Below are 18,489 nucleotides of genomic sequence, written 5' to 3'. Positions count from 1 at the left end.
GGCTGGCTTCCCCAGGCCTCCAGCCCCTTTGCGGCTGGCGCCCCCCCACTCCAGTGGGACGTGTGTGGAGGGGTGGAGCGACCTCCAGCGCATCAATGAGAGACATCTGCTTACAGAAAGTGGGGGTGGGGAGGGGAGGTTAATGCCGAGAGGTCGGGCAGTGGAGCCCCCACGGCAGGGCCCCCCACCGCCCCCTGGCGAGTTTTGGCCTCCGAACAGATGGCAGGGTGGAGGGTGGGGGGCAGTGGGGGGGGCAGCGAGAGGGGGCGCGGGCTCAGCCGCCAGGCTCACATGTGACCACACCCATGAAATTTCCCACTGGGGGAGGGGTGGGGGGGATGGGGAGAGGAGACTCCCTCCCCCGCAGCCCCCCTACCTCCTGGCCATCTGATCTCCCTCCCTGCCTCCGCCACCTCCCCTGGCTCCCCAGGAGGCGCCTGGGGTCACAGAGGGCCCCAGTGCGCCCTCCAAACAATCCTCCGCCCCCAGAGGAAGTGGAGGAGGGGCGGGGAGCGCCGAGGAGACCTTTTTACATGTAAATACGAGGCTGGCCTGCTGCAAAGTCTTTTTTCCCTTCTTGCTTTTTTTATTTATTTCTAGAAAACCCGATGTTGCCAAGCAGGGGGGGTGGGGGGACTCCTGCTGGACCTGGAGGCTGCCGTGTGGTGCGGGCAGAGAGAGGAAGAAATAAGGCCTCCCCCAGGAGGGGCTGCATGTTTGCACTGCCTGGTGGCTGCTGCCCAGGGCGGGCGGTCACCTAGGTCAGCACCCTGGCAGGGACGAGACCCAGTGAGGCCGCTCACTGTTACTGCTCCAGCCCCTTGCCCCCTGGGGCCTCAGTTTCCCCAGTTGTAAAGTAGGCGTGCTCTTGGGCCCCCAGACTTCCCTCCTGGGGAAGCCAAGGAATGGGGGTGGTGCCAGTGAAGCTGCTCTGTCTCTGGGTGGTCAGACCTTCAGTTGTGTGGGCTTGGGCAAGGTGGCAGCCCCGCCCCCCCCCCCCCCCAGCCTCCAGCTTCCCAGGTGGCAGCACCCTGCCTGCCCCCATGAGCTCGGTTATGGGTGCAGAATGCAGGAGCAGACCACGCGTGCATGCGTTATAGTGACTCTCAGTGGGTTATCGCCACCCAACAGCCAGCACCATAGTCAGTCCCAGGCTGGGGGTGGGGGTCTGTCCGCAGCACCTCAGGGCTGCCCTTGCTGTCTGTGTGTACTCCTGATTACGAGCCTGTGGATTTGCCTGTGCCGCCACATCAGATGGTGAGCCCCCCACCGCACACACACTCCTTGGTTCTGAACATCCGAGAGGCCCGTCGCACAGAGCAGGTGCCTGTGAGTGAGTAGAAGAATGAACTGATGCTCCTGCAGAGGGACCTGGCAGGGCCAAGTGTTGTTATTTTTGGTGAGTGGTGTGTGTTTGCTGTGCTTCTGGGAGCCTCCAGGGTACCCCCAAATCTTTGATGGGTTGGGCATTTCAAGGTCCCTCTATTGAGGCCCTGCTGGGAGTCGTCCTATTCCCAGGTCACCTCCTTTTATCCTCACAGGGACCTTGGAGGTGTTATTATTACCCCCTTTTATGTTTGGGGAAACTGAGGCCAGGAATCACTTGCCCAAGCTCTTGCGGCTAGGAAAGAATCCAAACCAAGCAGTTGGTTTCACCCATTTGTTGAGTAAATACAAGAATGACCTACTGAGTGAAAACAAGAATGACCAACAGCTGCCGGGAATGGGCCTTGCGGATGACTGCTGAGGGCTTCCCGCCTGCAGCACATAGGCACCTGGGCAAGTGCTGGCCTGTGACCCAGCCCAGGGCCCAGCCATCAGATGCCCCCTCCCTGCTTGGTGGAGCTGACTGAGATCACCACCCAGCAGCCCAGAGCCATGTGGGGCTCTCCTGACCTCCCCGCTGGCCCCTGGTGACCCCTGACCAGGCCTGTCAGGGGTCACTGGCAGCCACTCCGTCTGCAGGCCCCCAGAGGCCATGCCCTGCCAGCCCTACTCCCTCACCCGGCCCTGACCTGGAGGGTGATTTATGCGGTAGTGGCAAAAGGCCACTGGCAGTGGGGCCCAGAGACAGGGGTCAGGACAGCCGGGAGGCGCCAGGACAAGGGTGGTGGCCTGCCCTGTGACCCAGGTGGCCCGGGGGGCGGGGGAGGGGCAGCAGTCCCGGCAAGGCCTCCCTTGGGCGAGATGAGGCCTTGATTCCTGCCATCTGGCTCTCCCAGCCTGGGAGGTTGGGGTGCCCCCCTACCCCCTGCCACTGGCTCAAATGGCCTCTTGTGGCTAGAGGGGGAAAGACAGATGGTGGTGGGGTCTTGGAAAAGTCGAGTGGACTTTGTTCAAAGGCAATTGTAGAGAAGGGAACACACACACACACACACACACACACACACACACACACACACGAGCCCTGCTGAGGCACTTTGTGATTCTGGCTGCATCCATGGGGGTGGGCTCTAACAAGCCTTCCCGTCCAGACTTGCCAAGTCAAGACCCTCCCAGCACACACAAGGCGTACACAGGATGTGCCTGCAGCCACAACACGCATGCGCACAGCTGTACAGCTGTCCAGAGACAGGCCCACTACATGCCTTGTGCACCTGCACACACTCACACACCACCCATCCCTGCCCCTCGCAGGGCCAGCAGCCCGCAGTGGCAGGAGGTAACATCCCACCCTCTGGGCTCAGACAGTTTCTCTCCACCTGCACCGTTGACTTCCGGCCCCAACCTGCTTCACCCGGACAGTCATTTCCTGGAGAAATTGCCTTCCCTGTCCTGCTCCTCGGGCTGCCATGTCTTGTTGTCTCTCTTGCTCCTTACAGGGTAACTCCCAGGCCATGGACTTCCCATGTCTAGGTCTCCAGCGCCTTCCTGATGTTTGTTGAATGAGTGAATGAATCCATGAATATGTGACTTGGAATAAGTCTGGCCTCGAGAGGTACCCTAGGCCACTGGGGTTTAATGGTGAGCATCGGGAGTGTTACCCTCTGGGGCAGGGTCTGTGGGACCCTGAATGCCCAGAATGCCCTGCCCCTCCAGGGCATTCAGGACTGGCAGCTGCAGGCACAGCTTGCTCAAGACTGGCTTGAGGCTCAGAGCTCCCCGCCCAATACCCTTCCGGCTGTGGAGACATCCTGCAGACAGAGCGCTCCCTGGGAAAAGCCCCTTGCCCTTTGGGGTCCAGAAGGTCCAAGTCAAGCTGGGATGAGTCTGCTAGGCTAGGAGCTGGGCAGCCCAGCCGAAACCCAGATCCTTCCTCCTCCTGCCCAAAATGGCAGGAATCTCAATATTTTCGCCAAATGTAAAAACCTACAGGCCCATGTACAGGATGTGACAGTGTTTATGATCTAGCTGGAAAGATGAAGCACTGCTCCCCACTTTCTTTGTCACTGCCGTGGCTGGGCCAGGGACTTGGGGGACGTGGAAGGAGACACTGGAAAGAGATGGGGGAGAGGCGAGTGGCAGTGACAAGGTGGGGAGAGGGCGCAGCCTGCACGGCTGAACCAGGACAGCCCCAGGGAAGTTGTCAGGCTGGGGGCCTTGTCCAGATCACCTGACCTCTGCCCTTTCGCTCCCTCCTCTGCTGAGTGGGTGGGTGCCCAGGGCACCTGGAGCTCTAAGGTGACAGCCTCGAAGGCTGGCAGGTTTGGGGTGGGAGGCAGAAGGGGTTTCCGGGCATGGGGACGGGTCCAAGCTAAAGTGCTGGATGTGGGGTATGCGCGTGCAAGGTCTTGGGAGCTGGAAAGGACCCGAGTCCTGTGGAGAGACCAGAGAGGCCACAGGAAGGATGCCCGAGGCCTTTTCCGGCCCAGCAGCCCCTCCTGCAGCTGCATGCCCGAGTCGTGTGCGCCAGAAAGCGGTTCTTTTTCACAGCTGCTGGTTCTGGTTTATTTGAAAAAGCTGGGGGAACTGGCAGGGGTGCTTCTGATGCTGGTTCTGTTTCCTGGGCTACAGCCCAGAGGGCAAAGGTCATGGCTTGCGCCCCCTCCCCACCTCTGCAGGCTGGGAAGGGTGAATCTTTAGCACGCGCGCGCGCACACACACGTGCACGTATCCTGCCCACACCCTGCCTGCCTGGGGCGTTCTTGCTGCGGCCCCGTCTCGGGGGTCCAGGTGGGCCTCTTGCTTCGCAGCAGCCGCCTCTCAGCCTCCAGTGACCTCAAGGCGCCTCTAACTCCCCGGCTTCCCCCGCCGCCGCATGCACGCCAGGGCCGCGCAGCTGCTGCGTCGCTGCACACCTCGCCCTTGATCTTCTCAGCTTTATCTCACAGCCTGAGTCGCCAGCGGCGCCCCCTTGTTCTGAGCTGCCTGGCACTGGGGTGCGTCGACAACCCCCCACCTCCGCCCCAGTGGGCTCCTTGCTGGGGTCTCTTCCTCTGGGAGCACCTGCCCTACGGGGTCGCCGGGGGCTCTGCCCGGGTCTGGCGGAGCACACTCCCTCTTGCTGCCCACAACCCTGCAGGGTGGACAGGAGACTGAGGGCCTGGCTGCCCCCGGCTGGGCGCTTGGCCCCTCACAGGTGCAGGCCCAGATTCTGTTGAGCTAAGCTTTGTGTGGCGGGCGGCTGGCAGCGAGCTGCTGAGCCTTCCAAAGGTAGCAGCCATCTGCACTGTGATAAAAAGCCCCGAGGATGATAAATAGACAAGTCGCACTTTTATTGGATTGCAGCTCGGGAGCAGCCACTTTGGGTTTGGCACTGTGTTAACGACAGATTTCTGCTTCCCTTGCAAGGCCTGGCCTGCTGGAAAGCGCCAGCCGTGGCCCTCTCCTGTCCCCTGCCGACTCGGCTGGCCCGCCCGCCCCGCCACCCCAGGGCCTTTCTGCTGGGAGCCCATCACACACCTCCCTGCGCTCAGGCCACCGGCTCACACCCTGGCTCTGACCCCAGTGACTGTGTCCCTGACAGGCCCCCTAACCTCGGGGCCCCCGTCTGTGAAATGGGCACATGAACAGGCCTGGGAGGTTCCGTGAGGAGGGGGGCTGCGTGGTGGCACTGGGACTGGTGCCTGCTCCACCACGGCGAGCGTCATGTCAACACGAGCGGCTGGTGTGCCTGCCACCATCTCATCACGCTGTTGGCGTGGCTGCTTCCGGGGAGGCTCGCCGGCCCCATGCCATCCCGCCAGGCTGGCAGGGAGCTGCTTGGGGTGAGGTCTGGGAAGAGGAGAGGACTCTTGAGATGCCAAGCCAGGGGCCCCTGCTCCTCTGTACTGACCTCTGTGAGTCCCTGGGTTGTGGCTGCAGCACTGTGCCTCAGTTTCCCCAGCTGGCACGTGAGGATCATAACAGAACTGACCTCACTGCGTTGGTCCAAGGTTTCAATGACTTCATCCTCCCTAAGCCTTTGGCCCGGTGCCCAGCAGTGTCAGTCATTGTAGCTCTTGGCCTTGTTGGTTATTTCTCGTTTAGACACTGGGACCACAAGGGCAGGGCTCTGCAGGTGCCCCTGTGGATGGCCCCCCATGGCTCTCAGCACACGACGGGGCGGGACCCACCATGTACTGGGGCTGGTGGCCTGGAGCTCAGCCCCAGAAATGTGTGCTGCAGGCAGAGGCGGCAGGCCTGGGAGGCAGACATTGGCTAATGTCTTTGAGCCTCAGTTTCCTCATCCACGGGCCCCCAGGACCCGGCCTGCATCACTCCCTGGCCTGCCTCTGCTGTCCCTTTGTCATCCTCCGCCCTCGTCCTCTCTGTGCCCCTCCCCTGCCCCCACCCCAGGATGTCAGGTGCTCCCTGCTGCCCAGACTGGGTCTCTCTATTTTTAGCCGGATATGAGCCAGCTGTCCAGAGTGCTGACCCTGCGAGGGCCGTGTCCTGCCGCTCGCCCTAGGCTACGTGCCGCGGACCCTCTCCGGCCCGGGAAGGCAAGCCTGGTCCACCTCTGCTGCTCTGCCCATGGAGGGGCAGTGGATGGCCCTCCGCCTGCTTTGCAGTCTAGGGCCCTCCAACCCCGCCATCCCCAAGGATTCGCCTTCACCCACCATCACCCCAGCCACACCCAGGTCCCAAGGGCGCTGGTGTGAACCGGGGGCCAGAGCAGACCCCAGAGGAGGCCCACATGTGCCTGTGGGGGCCAAGAGTTTGGGCTTGTAGGTTCGAGGTTCAGATCCCAGCCTCGCCACTTGACTTCTGGGGCCTCAGTTTTCTCATTTGGAAAATGCAGCATCTGGGAAAAGGTGTCAAGCCAGGTCGGAGCGACCCAAGGGTGAGTGCCCAGCCTTGCTGCACATTCAAATTGACCTGGGCCTGAGGAAATAGGCCAGGGCCCAACCGCAGGATGTCTGTTGTGCTTCTAGATTTTTCCATTAGCTCCCCAGATGACTGTAACTTGCAGCCTGGACCCTGAGCTCTTTGAATAGCTGTCAGGTTCAATGGGTGGCCTCTCCGAAGCAGAGAGGCCAACTGCAAGGGAGGAGTGGCGGGAGCACTGACTGCCTGTTCACTCATAGATGCTGCAGGCACCTGACATGCACACGCTCACCCAGCAAAGTGGACATTTGAGAGTGAGGTGGACCCCAGGGGGAGAGATGCCCTCACTTTCTGACGCCTTCCCCTGGAGCGCGCCCCAGACCCGTGGCCATTTCTTCTCCCACTCGCTCATCTGGCGCCCGGGCCTCCCTCCGTCTGCTGAGCTAATGCAAACTGGCAGGGGGCGGGGGGGGGGGCTTCGGGCGCTGGCAGCGCGCCCTGTGCCGCCCACACCCCTGCCCTGCCACCCGGGCAGGAAACCACCAACGTGCTGATGAAAGGGGCCGGCGCAGCTGCCGTTAACAGGTGAGTCCTCGGAGCCGCCTCTCCCAGGGCCTCCTGGAGAAAGCCGTAATGAAGTGCAGCTGTGAACTCCGGTTTTGGGTCAGAAAGGCAATTTCTCATCTCTCTCGCAGCAATTGAGCCGAAAATCCGGGAGCTGTTTGCCTCTCCCGGCGCCCCCGCCCCTCGGCCCCCTCGCCAAAGCAGGAGGCTTCTGGGCGGCATCAATATTGACTCTGTCAGAGGCAGGTGGCGGGGCGCGGGAGGAGCAGGCTGGAACCCGAGCTGCAGCGGCCCCAGGGGGCCGGTGAGGTGGGAGCGGAGAGCAGCTGGCCGGGGTGCGCTGGAGCTCAGAAGGCTGTTTTTCCTCTCGTTTTAATTGGTCTTTGTGACTCGAATGGCCGCCCGATGCACCTAGTGGCAGCGTGTTGGCCGGGGCGCCTGCAGAGCGCCACATCTGAGGCATTCACGAGGCACCAGGCAGCTGTTCCCAGCCTAACCGACTTTTCTGGATGGTGCTGGTCCTGGAAGAGCCTGGAAAAACAAAGCCAGGGTGGCTGGGCAACCTCAGGGCTCTGGCGGGAACTGCCGCCTGCAACCAGCCAGCCGTGGGGAGCCAGTGGTGGGGGCGCTGGCTTCCAGCTCAGGCCTGGCTGCAGGGGCACCTGGGAAGCTGGTTTCCACAAGGCCCAGCTGAACCAGGAACACTGGCCAACTAGGATTGATTGGAAATAGGAACTGAGTCCGTCTCCTGCCCTCTCTTCTGGGAGCAAGGCTTCTGAAACACCATCACCTCATTTTCCGCTCAGCTAGGGTCCACCCAGATAGCACAGCAACTCTGAGGAGGTAGCAGAGACTGGTGGTTGAGGGTGGGGGCCGACATGCCTGGCTTTGCACCGCTGCTGTGTGACCTTGACGAGGTGGATTGACTTCTCTGATCCTGCTTCCTGTGCCATGTGGGGGGATTTGAAAAGCCACGTGGGGAACCTGATGGTGACTGCGATGACAGCGGTGATACCAGGGCCCTCTGGAGAGTGAAATACCAAAGGTGTGCAGCCTCAGTGACCAGCTGGAATAGCCCACTGCCCCCTCCCCGGGTCCCACCTCCCCACATGGTCCTGGCCCTCTCTCTGCAGCCCCCGCCTGGCTTCTGAGCCTCACAGCTGCGCCAGCCACAGGGGGGGGCCTCTGACCAGCTGTCTGGAAGTCACCTGACATGTTTTTTAAAAATCAGGTTTCTCGAGACGTAACTCATAGAATAACGTTCGCCCTTGCTAAGTGTGCTTAGTGGTGAGTCTTCATAAATGAACACAGTGGCAAGACGCTACCACAATCAAAACTAACAATTTCCCCCCGCCCTGGAAAGTTCCAGGGTCCCTTTGGGGTCATCTGCTTGCCTGTCATGCCCGGGTCTACTGTCTGTCTCAAGTGTCTGTCCTTGCGGGTTCGCCTAAGAGGGCGCGTCCAGGCCAGGTCTGTGTCCCGTCCTCCACGTAGCGCGTTGCCTGGGGCTTGGCCCTGGGCCCCACTTGCTGAGGGCATGTGGCTGTGTGCTCGAGACCATGGGCCCTGCTTTGTGGGGTCGCTGAGCCCCCAGCTAACCCGTCACCTCCCAAAAGCCTTTGGGATCAAGGTTTCAACAGCTGGATTCAGGGGAGTCTTCCCACAGACTCTTCCCACAGGCCAGCCAGCCCTGGAGGCCACGAGCTGGCCCTCCCCGCCTGCCCGCCTGCCTGGTTCTGGTTCCCCACGGACCCGCCCCTACCCCGGCGCCCTCAGCAAGCAGCATCCGAGCCTTCGACCCGTCTCCTAGCGCCAAGTGCACCCTGGGCTGAAGATGGCCGTCTGTCCCTGCCGGAGACCCGTGGCCAGTGCGAGTAATTGGATTTTAATAAAACGGATGCGGTGCGGGAGCAGCGCGCCGCCCTGGCCTATGCCTCAGCCCTGCAATTAAACCGATCATGTCTTGAGAGTCAAGCTGTCTGACTCCAAGTCCCTCATTTGGCAGCGTTGACGGTCCTGCCGCTGCGCTTGCTTGTTTATTTACCCGGCTTGCTTGAGCTGGGGCATGCTAGGGGGCCAGGGGGTGAATCTGGGGTGCTTTTTTTGCAGGACCACCCACTACTCCTCTGTCCCCAGCCTCCCGCTGCTGGAGGTTCAGGGGGTCGCCCGCAGACATTAAAATGCAGCTGCCCAGCCACTGCCCGGGGGAGGCGTGCCAGTGTGGCCTAAGGAAATGGATTCCTGGAGCCGACTGGGCAGTGTCCCTTCCCTGCCTCGCTGGGCTCCTGAGGGCACAGAGTCCCCCCAGGGGCTCATGGGATCCTGCAGGAGGTGGTGACGCAGGGACCCTCAGTGCAGACCTGCCAGGAGGAAACAGCTGGTGGGCAGGACTCCAGGTGACTTTGCTGGGCAGAGAGCTGGCAGCCTCTCCCCACTTGTTGTTTTTTTAAAGATGTATTTATTTTTATACAAGAACCGGGGTACAGGCCAGAGGCGCGGGAGGGTGAGAGGATTCACCAGAGACAGAGGGCAGCAGAACAGGCAGATGACCAAAATACCGAGGGGAGCAGCGGGCACGACAGGAGGGGTCTGCTGCGCCGTGTGGGAATCTCCCTGGCCGGCTGGGAATCGAACCTGCACTGCAGAGGCTGTGCACAGCTTCACAGTGTGGCGTGCAACCCACTGCGCCACCAGGGAGGCCCCCCACTTGTTTTTTAACACATGCTGCGCACCTCCTTTCCACCAGGGGTTCCCCTAGTGCTGGGTGGGTGGGGAGCCCTGGGCCGGGGCTTGGTAGCTACTTGGTGCCTCTACCTCCATCTTTGGACACCGGGGGTCTTGGCTGGTGAACCCTGCCTGCTCTGAGTGTGTGTGTTGGCGACGCTTTACCCCTCCTACCTGGGTGTTCTAGGGTCTGCCCTCCCAAAAGGTGCCCACATGCTGCTGGCTGGCAGCTAGGCAGACTGACGTGGGGCACAGACCCCAGCTCAGTCCTTCATATGAGGCACAGACCACCTGCCCCCTCCTTAGCAAATGGGGGTGGTGGATTAAACTTGTAAGGCAGGCCCTGCCACTTCCACACTGGTGGAGGTTCTGGACTTGGGCACTGGCACCGCGGATGGGGTGTGACAGGGAGGGTTTTGGGAGATGTTTGCATCAAGTCGAGTTGGGGACCCTGGGCAGCCTCCAGCCCTCGTTCCCTCCCGCTTTGTCCAGCCATGAGCGAGCACAGCATGGGTTGGCTCGGCCCCATGCAGCACGCGCCAGGTGTTTGATAATTATGATTAATGGGGGGTGGGAGGAAGGCTGCCCCTTGGCCAGGAGCCAGTTATGGGTGTCAGGGGCTGTGGGGCAGCTTGCTGTGCCCCCCAGCTCAGGTGCAACGGCGGCCCCTTTAACTAGGGTGAAGTCCCTGGGTGGAGGTAGGCAGGTCCCATCCGGTGGCAACCCTTGGGCCAAGGGCAGCGGCTCCTGGGGCCCCTCTGCTGGGGGCTGGCTTGGCTCATCCCAGGGGCAGCAGTCCGGTCAAGCTCCTGCCTGCCCGCCTCCCCCGGGCCCCTGCTCTGTACACCTCACAGACACCTTTGTTGTCCCCACTGCCACCCAGCCAGGTGCTCGTGGCGTCTCCATTTCCAGACAGGGAAACTGAGGCTCCCAGAGAGGCTGACAATGATGTGCCGGGAATGCAGAGCTGCTGGGGGCCACTGGGATCTGGCCTGTGTGTCCCACTCTCCCTTACCTGGCCCAGAAGTACCCGGTGTCCCCCGAGGTAACAGAGCTCACCTTGGCAGAGGGTCCCGAAGGGCAGTACGTATTTGGGGAGACCCATGTGCGGTGCTGGGGGGCTGCTTCGCAGGCCAACAGAGCTGGCACCAGTTCAGGCAGTGGAGGGGGAGGGCCTCCTGGGGAGAGACCCCAAGAGCAAGGCTGAGAGGTGGGATCCCCATTTGTGCTGTAGAGTCTCCGGCACTCGCTTCCCCTCCCACATGCCTTAGTCTAGGCCTCATGCGGCCAAGGGCCCACCCAAACCCCGGGTCCCTTCTCTGCCTGTGGCATGTGAAAGGGCCCCAAGCCACTAAGCGCTGTTTAAAGATGAATGTAGCATCTGTGGGAGGCTGCATTGCAGCGGGCGCAGTGCCCACTGGGAGGAACCGGCCCTGGGAGGGGAGATAGGCCCTCTTCTCCCCAGGGAGACAGCCGGTGGGCAGAGAGCTGAGTCAGAGCGAAGCGCCCCCATAGGAGACTCTGCCAGAAACGGCCTCTGAGCGCCAGTGTTCTTGGGCTGCGGCCAGCCCCGGACAGGACGCTGACTTGGCGGTGGAGCTACCTTCCCTGCTTTTCTCCTGACCCTGAAAGATAAGGGCAGAAGGTTTGCCCCAGGCCACTGGGGTTGCGAGGCCAAAGCCTGATAAGGCTGGGAGAGAAGGCAGCGGCTGCGCAGCACCAAGTGTGTCTGGCAAAGGCCAGGACCCCGGAGTGGGCAGGACCAGGGGTCACTGGGATGTGGGGAAAGTGCATCTCCACGATGCCCCAGAGGCCGTGAGTCCCAGCATTGGCAGCTGTGGGGGGCGGGGGTGGGGGAGGAGGCCTGCGGTGGGCCCTTGTGGGTGCTGACCTGGGGGAGGGGTGATGGGTCCTCTTGGGCTACTCTCCCGTCTCTCGGAGGGGTTAGCACCGCCGGCCTAGTCGCCTCCCTCACGGACATGACACTGCAGAGCTGGCAGTCCCAGCCTCCTGGTCTGTGGGGAGTGGGGCGAGGACACAGGTTGGTGGGCAGGGGACAGACAGGAAGGGAGGCCGAAGGAGCTGCCCGAGCCCCAGAGCTGGGAGGAGATGACCCTGAGCTGGGTTTCCCAGGAAGAGCAAGAGCCATAACAGAGACCAGCATTTATGGAGCTCACAGCCCCAACCCCCCATCCCACAGCGCCTTCCCAGTCCTGCGTTCTGCCCCCTGAGCCAGAACGGAGGCCACCCCCACTGGTGCCTGGCTCCTGCAAGGGGCGTGCAGGGTGCCTGTCATTTCAGTCCTTTGCTCCCGAGCCCTGCCGGGCGCTGGAGACTTCCATTTTGCTGCTGTAAGTGACATCATCTCTGCCTCCCTGGCGGGGGTCTCTGAGGATGCCTGTACTCATTCACCCTGACTGTGGTGCCAGAGCCAGGCGGGCGCAAGCAGAGTATCTCCAGGGAATAACGCTGCCCACCCCCAGCACTGCCTCGTGGGTTCTGTCTACACTGCACCCAGGAAGAGGTGGTGTCACCCATTTACCCCTCCGCATGACGTAAGAGTCTGACTCCTGCCTGGGAGCTTGTATTTCCAGTCTGTGTTCTCAGAGCAGGAGGGAAGAGTATGCCTGGAAAAGGGTTAGGAGGCAGATGTGGGAAGCAAGAGGCCTCCTTAGCACAGCCACTACCAGCCGACGCCAGTCATTGGTGCCAATGGGAAGATGTCTTCCCTCCAGTGGACATGAGCTGCACCCAGGCATATGCTGACAGGCAGAGTGAGGCTTGGGTTTCAGCTCCCTTTGCCATTTTATGCAGATGTCTCTTGTGCAGTGAACAACTTGGACAACTGCATGTGGTGGCCCTGCTCCTAGGGCTTCTGTTGGCTCCCGTTACCACCACCTCCAGTTGGCATGGGCAGTCATGGTGCTGTGGTTCTGAATTTAAGAAGGAAATTGACAAACTGAGGAACATTCTAGAACTCAGGACTGTGATGGGAATAAGCGGAGAAAATCAGGTGAGTTGGGGTTGGTAGGAGATTCTGCTGGAGCAGAGCCGACTTGGGGGACAGTGGCTGCCAACATGTGTCTGAGGTGTGATGACAGATGAGGAAGGGCTTGGCCCCGTGGGTAGAAATCAGGAGATTTCAGCTCAGATAGAGGAAGCAAGCAGTTTCGAGGGAAGGAGGGTCTCCCAAGAGGAATGAAGACCCGCAGTTCACTGTGTGCAGGCCCCGTGTGGGCTCCCTGGGACTGGGGGTGGCCACGGCCTCCTGGGCCTGCACCTGGGGCTGGTGCCACATGCTTTACCCTCCTGGTTCTGCATGTGGATGACTCCTCTTCTGGGTATTGTGGGTGTTCTGGGCTCTTCTGGGTATTGTGGGGTGCTGAGCAGCAGCCCCAGCTTCTACCCACCAGATCCAGTAGCACCACTCTCTTCCCCCTGTGAGATCCCAAAAAAATATTTGCAGACTTAGCCAAATACGCCCTGGGGGACAGAATCCCGCCCCCTGCCCCACCAGAACCTCCAACCTAGGACTCTGGCTGTCCACCCCGGCTGCACACACCGCCCTCCGGGAGGGTGAGGAAATCCTGATGCCCTGGGCCACACCCGGATATGTGAGGTCATGGGTCTGGGTCCTGCCGCCCAGGGGACCCGGGGAGGCTTACTGTTGTCCCAGGTGGTTCTGACAGGCAGTGAGCCCCCCAGAGGCCCATGTTTCTCAAACTTGAGTCATCTTGAGCATCCCCAGGGTGGTGGTTCTGAATAACACGCCCCGACTTCATTAGAATCACCTGGACTTCTCAGGCCCCAGCAAGTGTGGGAAACGCTGGCCTGGCGGTCGCTAAGCCCCTGGAGGCCAGGCTCTGGGATTCTGAGCTGGGACCTCGTGGCACCCCGGGGGGGTTTCCCCCTGGCCCACCCTCCCTCGCTCCCAGCCTGGGGTCTGGGCTCTGCTCACCTCCCCCACCGCCGCCTCCCCTTGACTTTCTCCCAGGGCTTCGCCAGCCCCAGCCAGCCAGCTCCCCAGCCCCTCCTTCCTGCTCTCGGCCCAGCCGGTGGCTCTCAGCACCGGCTTGATTTAGTAGGCGTTGGAGGAGAAAGGCAGAGCTTGAAGAGTCACTAAGAGCCTGGAGCTCGCCAGCACTTATCTATCTGAAAAGGAGAGGCCAGCGGCCCCGGAGGGAGCGCGCAGAGAGGAGCACACCTCCCTGCAGGGGCGGGCACTCTGCAAGCTGCCAGCCTCCCTCCGAGGGCTTACTGGCACCCTCACCTGGAGCTTCCTCGCCGGGCGCCGTGTAACCCCAGCCCTCCCCTCCCTGGCGTGCCTCGCGGGAGTGGAGGGGGCACAGAGGTGCCCCGCGGGCAGACGCCGCCTGCGAGTGGGGCGCGCAGGGACCCCTGGCTTGGGAGAGATGTCAGGTGGGCCCCGGGGAGGGCCCGGTGGCCGCAGGGTGGCTCTGGGGGCGGGGAGCCCTCCCAGCAGCGCCTTTGGGTTGTTTCCCGGCCCTCCCCTCCCGGTGCCCGCCCCCCTCCTTCTCCCAGATGAAAAATACAAAAGAAAAATGCGCCAGTGCCCAGGTCTGGGGAGCCCCAGCCCGCGGGATGGAGAAATGAAAAGCGGCCCCAATTAGAGGCTTTGGTTCTGCAAACTTGATGCTCGGCACTTGAACTGTCACGGCGGAGCCTTAATTAGCGGCGCGGGGGAGAGGTCAGCGCGCGGCGGGCCTGACAGGCGCGCTGGCAAGTGCGGGGAGCGGGGGCGCCGCGGCGGGCGGGGCGGGGCGCGGAGCGCGGGCGGGCGGGCGGGGGCGCGAGGACGCGGGGCCGGGCGCGGGAGGCGGGGGCGCCCCAGCCGAGCGGGAAGGGAATAAAATGGTCGCTGCGAGGCGGCCGCTCGGCCAGGGCTGGCGGCGCGCGCGGGCGGCGGCGAGGGGGCGCGGGGCGCTCCCGGGGGCGGCGTGAGCGGCGGCTCGGCCTTCCAGCCACCCCTCCCGGCGCGCGCAGGCCCGGGTCCCCGCGGCGGCGGGCGGGCGGGGGCGCAGCGGGCAGGGCGCGGGCGCCGCGGGGGGACGTCCCCGAGGCGCCCGCCCGAGAGCCCCTGGGCGCCACCCCACGCCCCGGCCCCCCCCGGGGATCTCCCCGGCTGCCCCGTGACCCCGCGGCCCCCGCCTATCTCGGGGCTCCCCCGGCCCTCCGCGCAGAGGGATAGAGCCCGCGCGCTCGGACGCGCCCCCGCCCGCCCCGGCCCCGGCCCCGCGCCCCGCGCCCCGCGCCCCGCCCGCGCCGCCCGCTATGCCCAGGAGCCCCCCGTAGCGGCCGGCGGCCCGGGCGGGGGAGCATGCTCGGCATGAAGACCTGGTCGGCCCTGCTCCAGGACCTCAGTAAGTCCGGCCCGAGGCCGCCGGGAGGGAGCGGGAGGGCGACGGAAGTTGGCGGGCGCCGCCCACCCGGCCTGGCCCCCACCCGCTGCCTCCAGGTCACACGGGGTCCCCGCAGTGCCCCCCACCCCCCCTCCGCCGGCTCCTGTCCCACAACTCAGAGGAGACGCCAGTGGGTTTATTTGTTTAAAGCACAGAAGCCCCGTCTGGCCGCCCTGGCGCGCACGAGAGGCGTGCAGAACCACCTTCAGGTGTGCCCGGACTGGATGCCCGGCCTGCAGCAGCCTGGCTGCCAGTTAGCACCCTGGGGTGGGGTGTCAGTCTGCGCTGGGCCCCTCTCCAGCAGCAGAGCCAGGAACTGAGACCAGGAGGCAAACATATAAAGGGGGGGGGGTTCTCTCCTCCCCTTGCCTGCACACAGGCGGGGCGGGGTGGCATGTGTGGCTTAATCTGTGTCCCCACAACTTGCCTGCTTCTCCCCAGGGGCAGCATCTCCCAGGGCCCCGCCCAGCCCTCTGAGAGGGGCCGGGTGCAAGCTGAGGGCATGAAGGTGGCAGTGGCATCTGCATCCTCCTGGGAAGGAGGGACTGGCCGAGTGCTGGGGCGCAGAGCCGAGGACAGTGGCTGGGGTGACCTGGAGTGGGAGTGGAGGCCGCCTATGTCCCCCTCCTCTGTCAGGTTGGACATGCTGGCCTTTTCCTCCCAGTGGACCAGTTTGGGGAGAGGGGAGCAGCTGGCGGGGTCTGCCCAGCAACCCGGTGCCCCTCTCAGCTTTCCCCAGCCCCCACTTCAGGGGTCCTGGCCCCCTCCGCCCACCCCACCTCCCATCAGGCCGGCGGCTCTCTGTACTGTGCCTCTCTCTGCCTATTTGAACTGCAGCTTTTAAAGCTTTTTGCCTTTTGAAAACTCAGGGGGGAGAGTGGCTCGTGGAGAGGTCGTGAGCAGTTGATTATAGTCCAGTGGGTAGAAAGAGCTTAAAACAAATCTCCGTCCATCAGATGTCGGCTTAGGCGTTTTCCAGTGCTCTCCTGGGGAGCCGGGTGGGGGGCAGCAGCTTAGAGAAAGGGGGAGGCTTTTTCCTCTCAGCTAAATGCACCTACAAAACTCTTCTTATCTGGATGTTTGAGCATCACTCCCCACGCCTTCTGATCCCCTTCCTGGAGCTGGCAGGGTTGGGGAGGGGCAACTAGAGACCCCTGTTCCGTGGGGCCTTGGCAGGCCCAGAAGGACCCTCATCAGCTGTGTGACCTTGGCCAGACCCTCAGTCTCCCTGGGTGGACAGGATGACGGTCATGCCGGTACCGGGTCACAGCCAGGCAACCGGTGTGTGGTGGTGACATCCCCCCTGTTGGAGCTGGAAGGACCTCAGTTTGTCCCAGTGTCCAACTAGAGGGTCACGGAGGGGCGTGCTGACCTAGTTGTCAAAAGGACAAGCGGTGTGTGGCCCCTAAAGCCAGGTTGGGGTAACCCAGCTGCCTGCCATTCTGCAGGGATGGGCGCTGACATAATGTGTTGGAGGAAAGGCTGCTTGAAGCCCATGGCCCTCTGCGACTGCTGCCATCTGGAGGGGCCCAGGCCTCGGAGGACCCTGATGGTGGGCACTGGCTGCCAACTTGACTGGTCTGGGGTCAGTGGGCAGGGGAGGTGGGTGTGTGTTTGCAAACCCTTCAGCTAGACCAAGGTGATGGCTCTGCCAGCAATGAAGGCTTGGTGGGGAGGCCATGGAGGTGCATCCCTTGTGCCTCTCTCTGCAAGGAAACCAGACCAGCAGCTTCCAGGCTTGCAAGCGAGTTTTGCTTCATTTGGGAAAAAAGTCCCCAGAGACCCTTAGTCAGGAGGGAAGAGGCAGATCAGAAGTGGGACTGAACAGGTGGTTCAGTCATTGGGGTTTTGGCTGGGTGGGGTCTTCTGCAGCCAGGTGGGATGTGGACCCTTGCTGGTCAGCATGGGCCCCCCTGCTTCTCACTCAGGGTGTTGGAGTCCAGTAGGAGTCCACAGTCTGTGGAGCCTGGCTCTGCCTCCTCTTGGCTGTGTGTCTTTGGGCAACTCTGCTAACCTCTCTGTGCCTCAGTTTCCTTATTTTTAGTCAGGGAGCCAATAATGGCACCTGTCTTGTTCCAATTGGCTCTGGCCGCATACCAAACCACCCCAAGACTTAGTAACAGTTTGTTCACGAATCTGGGGGTGCAGCAAGCGGTTCTCACTCCCGGTCTCTTGCATTTGCAGTCAGAGGGGGTCTATTGGGCTTCCTTCCCCCCAACCTTTCTTGCCCCACCCTTAGCTGTCACTCAGCGTCCCTCCTGCTGGGTGCTCTTCTCTGAAGCTGCCTTGGGGCCACCAGCTTCCAGGGCAGGGACAGACTTCACCTGCAGATGCAAAGAGGCTGGAGCTTGTGGTCATGTCGAAACCCTGTCTACCTCCTGGACCGAGTAGTCGGCCCCCAGTCATGCTAAGACATGGGGGCAAGGGAGCAACCTTAGTTCTCAGTGCTGGGAGCGTGCAGGAGGTACGGGCCAAGGAGAGAGGAGGAAGGGGGTGGGAGGGCCTGGGGTCCAGGCCTGCTTGCCCCCTATTAGGATCCCCTTGTCTTTGAAGTTTTGTTTTGGAAGTGACCCTTGACCTTTAACACCTATTTCTCACCTTTCTTGCTGTGCTGTGAGTGCTGTGGCTGGCATGGTAACCAGGACTGAGGGCTCCTGGCTGGTGCCTCTCCCCCTGCTTGATGCAGTTGGTTCTGAGACCCTTGAACCACAAGGGTGGGGGGTGCAGTGTGGAACCGGAAAGAACCCAGAGCCAAATGTGCGGTCATGGGCAAGGCCCTTCCCTCCCCGGGGCTTTCTTGGGTAATCCCGGTTTCTTGGGAAGGGTTGGATGGCTGCTTCTGGGGCCCCTCAGTTTCTGCAGGAGGCCTACAAACTCGTGGGAGGACTGCGAGCCTGTGGGAGCACCCCTGAGGTTGTGAAAGAGGAGCCTTGAGCTTGTGGGAGGACCCCTCGGCCTGTGGGAGGACTCTGAGCCTATGGAATGATCCCAGAGCCTGTGGGTGGATTCCTAAGCCTGTGGGAGGACTCACTGCACCTGTGGGTGGGTTCCTGAACTTGTGGGAGGGCCCCTGAGCCTGGAGCAGGACCCTACCCCCAGCCTGAGATCGCGGCTCTGGGACAGGCCAGGTCCTCTGCTCTGGCCCACTCCCAGCCTGGCCAGCAAGGAGGCAATGTGGTGAAAGAGATTTCCCATCTGTTGATTTCTGAAAGCATGAGCGCTGGAAGGACAGTGGGGCACTGCTAGTGTTTGTGCTGGTGACAACATAGATCATCTGTACTGGGATGGGTGTCCCCCAAACTCATGGTCCCCTGGAACCATGGAATGGGACCTTAGCTGGAAATAATGCAGCTAGTTGAGGCTCTTACGATGAAATCCACCTGGATTAGGGTGGACCCTAAATCCAGTGATGGGTCCCTATAAGAAGAGAAAACACACACGTGCGCGCGCATGCGCGCACACACACACACGTGTACGCGCATGGCCATGTGAAAGCAGCCACTTGGGGAGCAGGTGGAGGGATGTGGCCACCAGCAGAGGAAGCCTGGCGCCCTCAGGGCGGGAAGGGGCAGGGGTCTCTCTACCTCTCTGG

The 18,489-nt window shown here is 62.3% G+C and overlaps 1 protein-coding gene across 1 annotated transcript in view; it reads left to right on the top strand.

Moving 5' to 3' along the window:
• GSE1 (Gse1 coiled-coil protein) overlaps nt 1-18,489 on the top strand; it is a 332,054-nt gene that overhangs the window by 169,342 nt on the left and 144,223 nt on the right.

The sequence above is a fragment of the Talpa occidentalis genome, unplaced genomic scaffold, assembly GCF_014898055.3.
Source record: "Talpa occidentalis isolate TD23 unplaced genomic scaffold, MPIMG_talOcc4v2.1 talOcc4.17, whole genome shotgun sequence".
Taxonomy (NCBI): domain Eukaryota; kingdom Metazoa; phylum Chordata; class Mammalia; order Eulipotyphla; family Talpidae; genus Talpa; species Talpa occidentalis.
The sequence above is the reverse complement of the archived record's forward strand: the minus strand, read 5'-3'. Positions and strand labels throughout refer to the sequence as shown.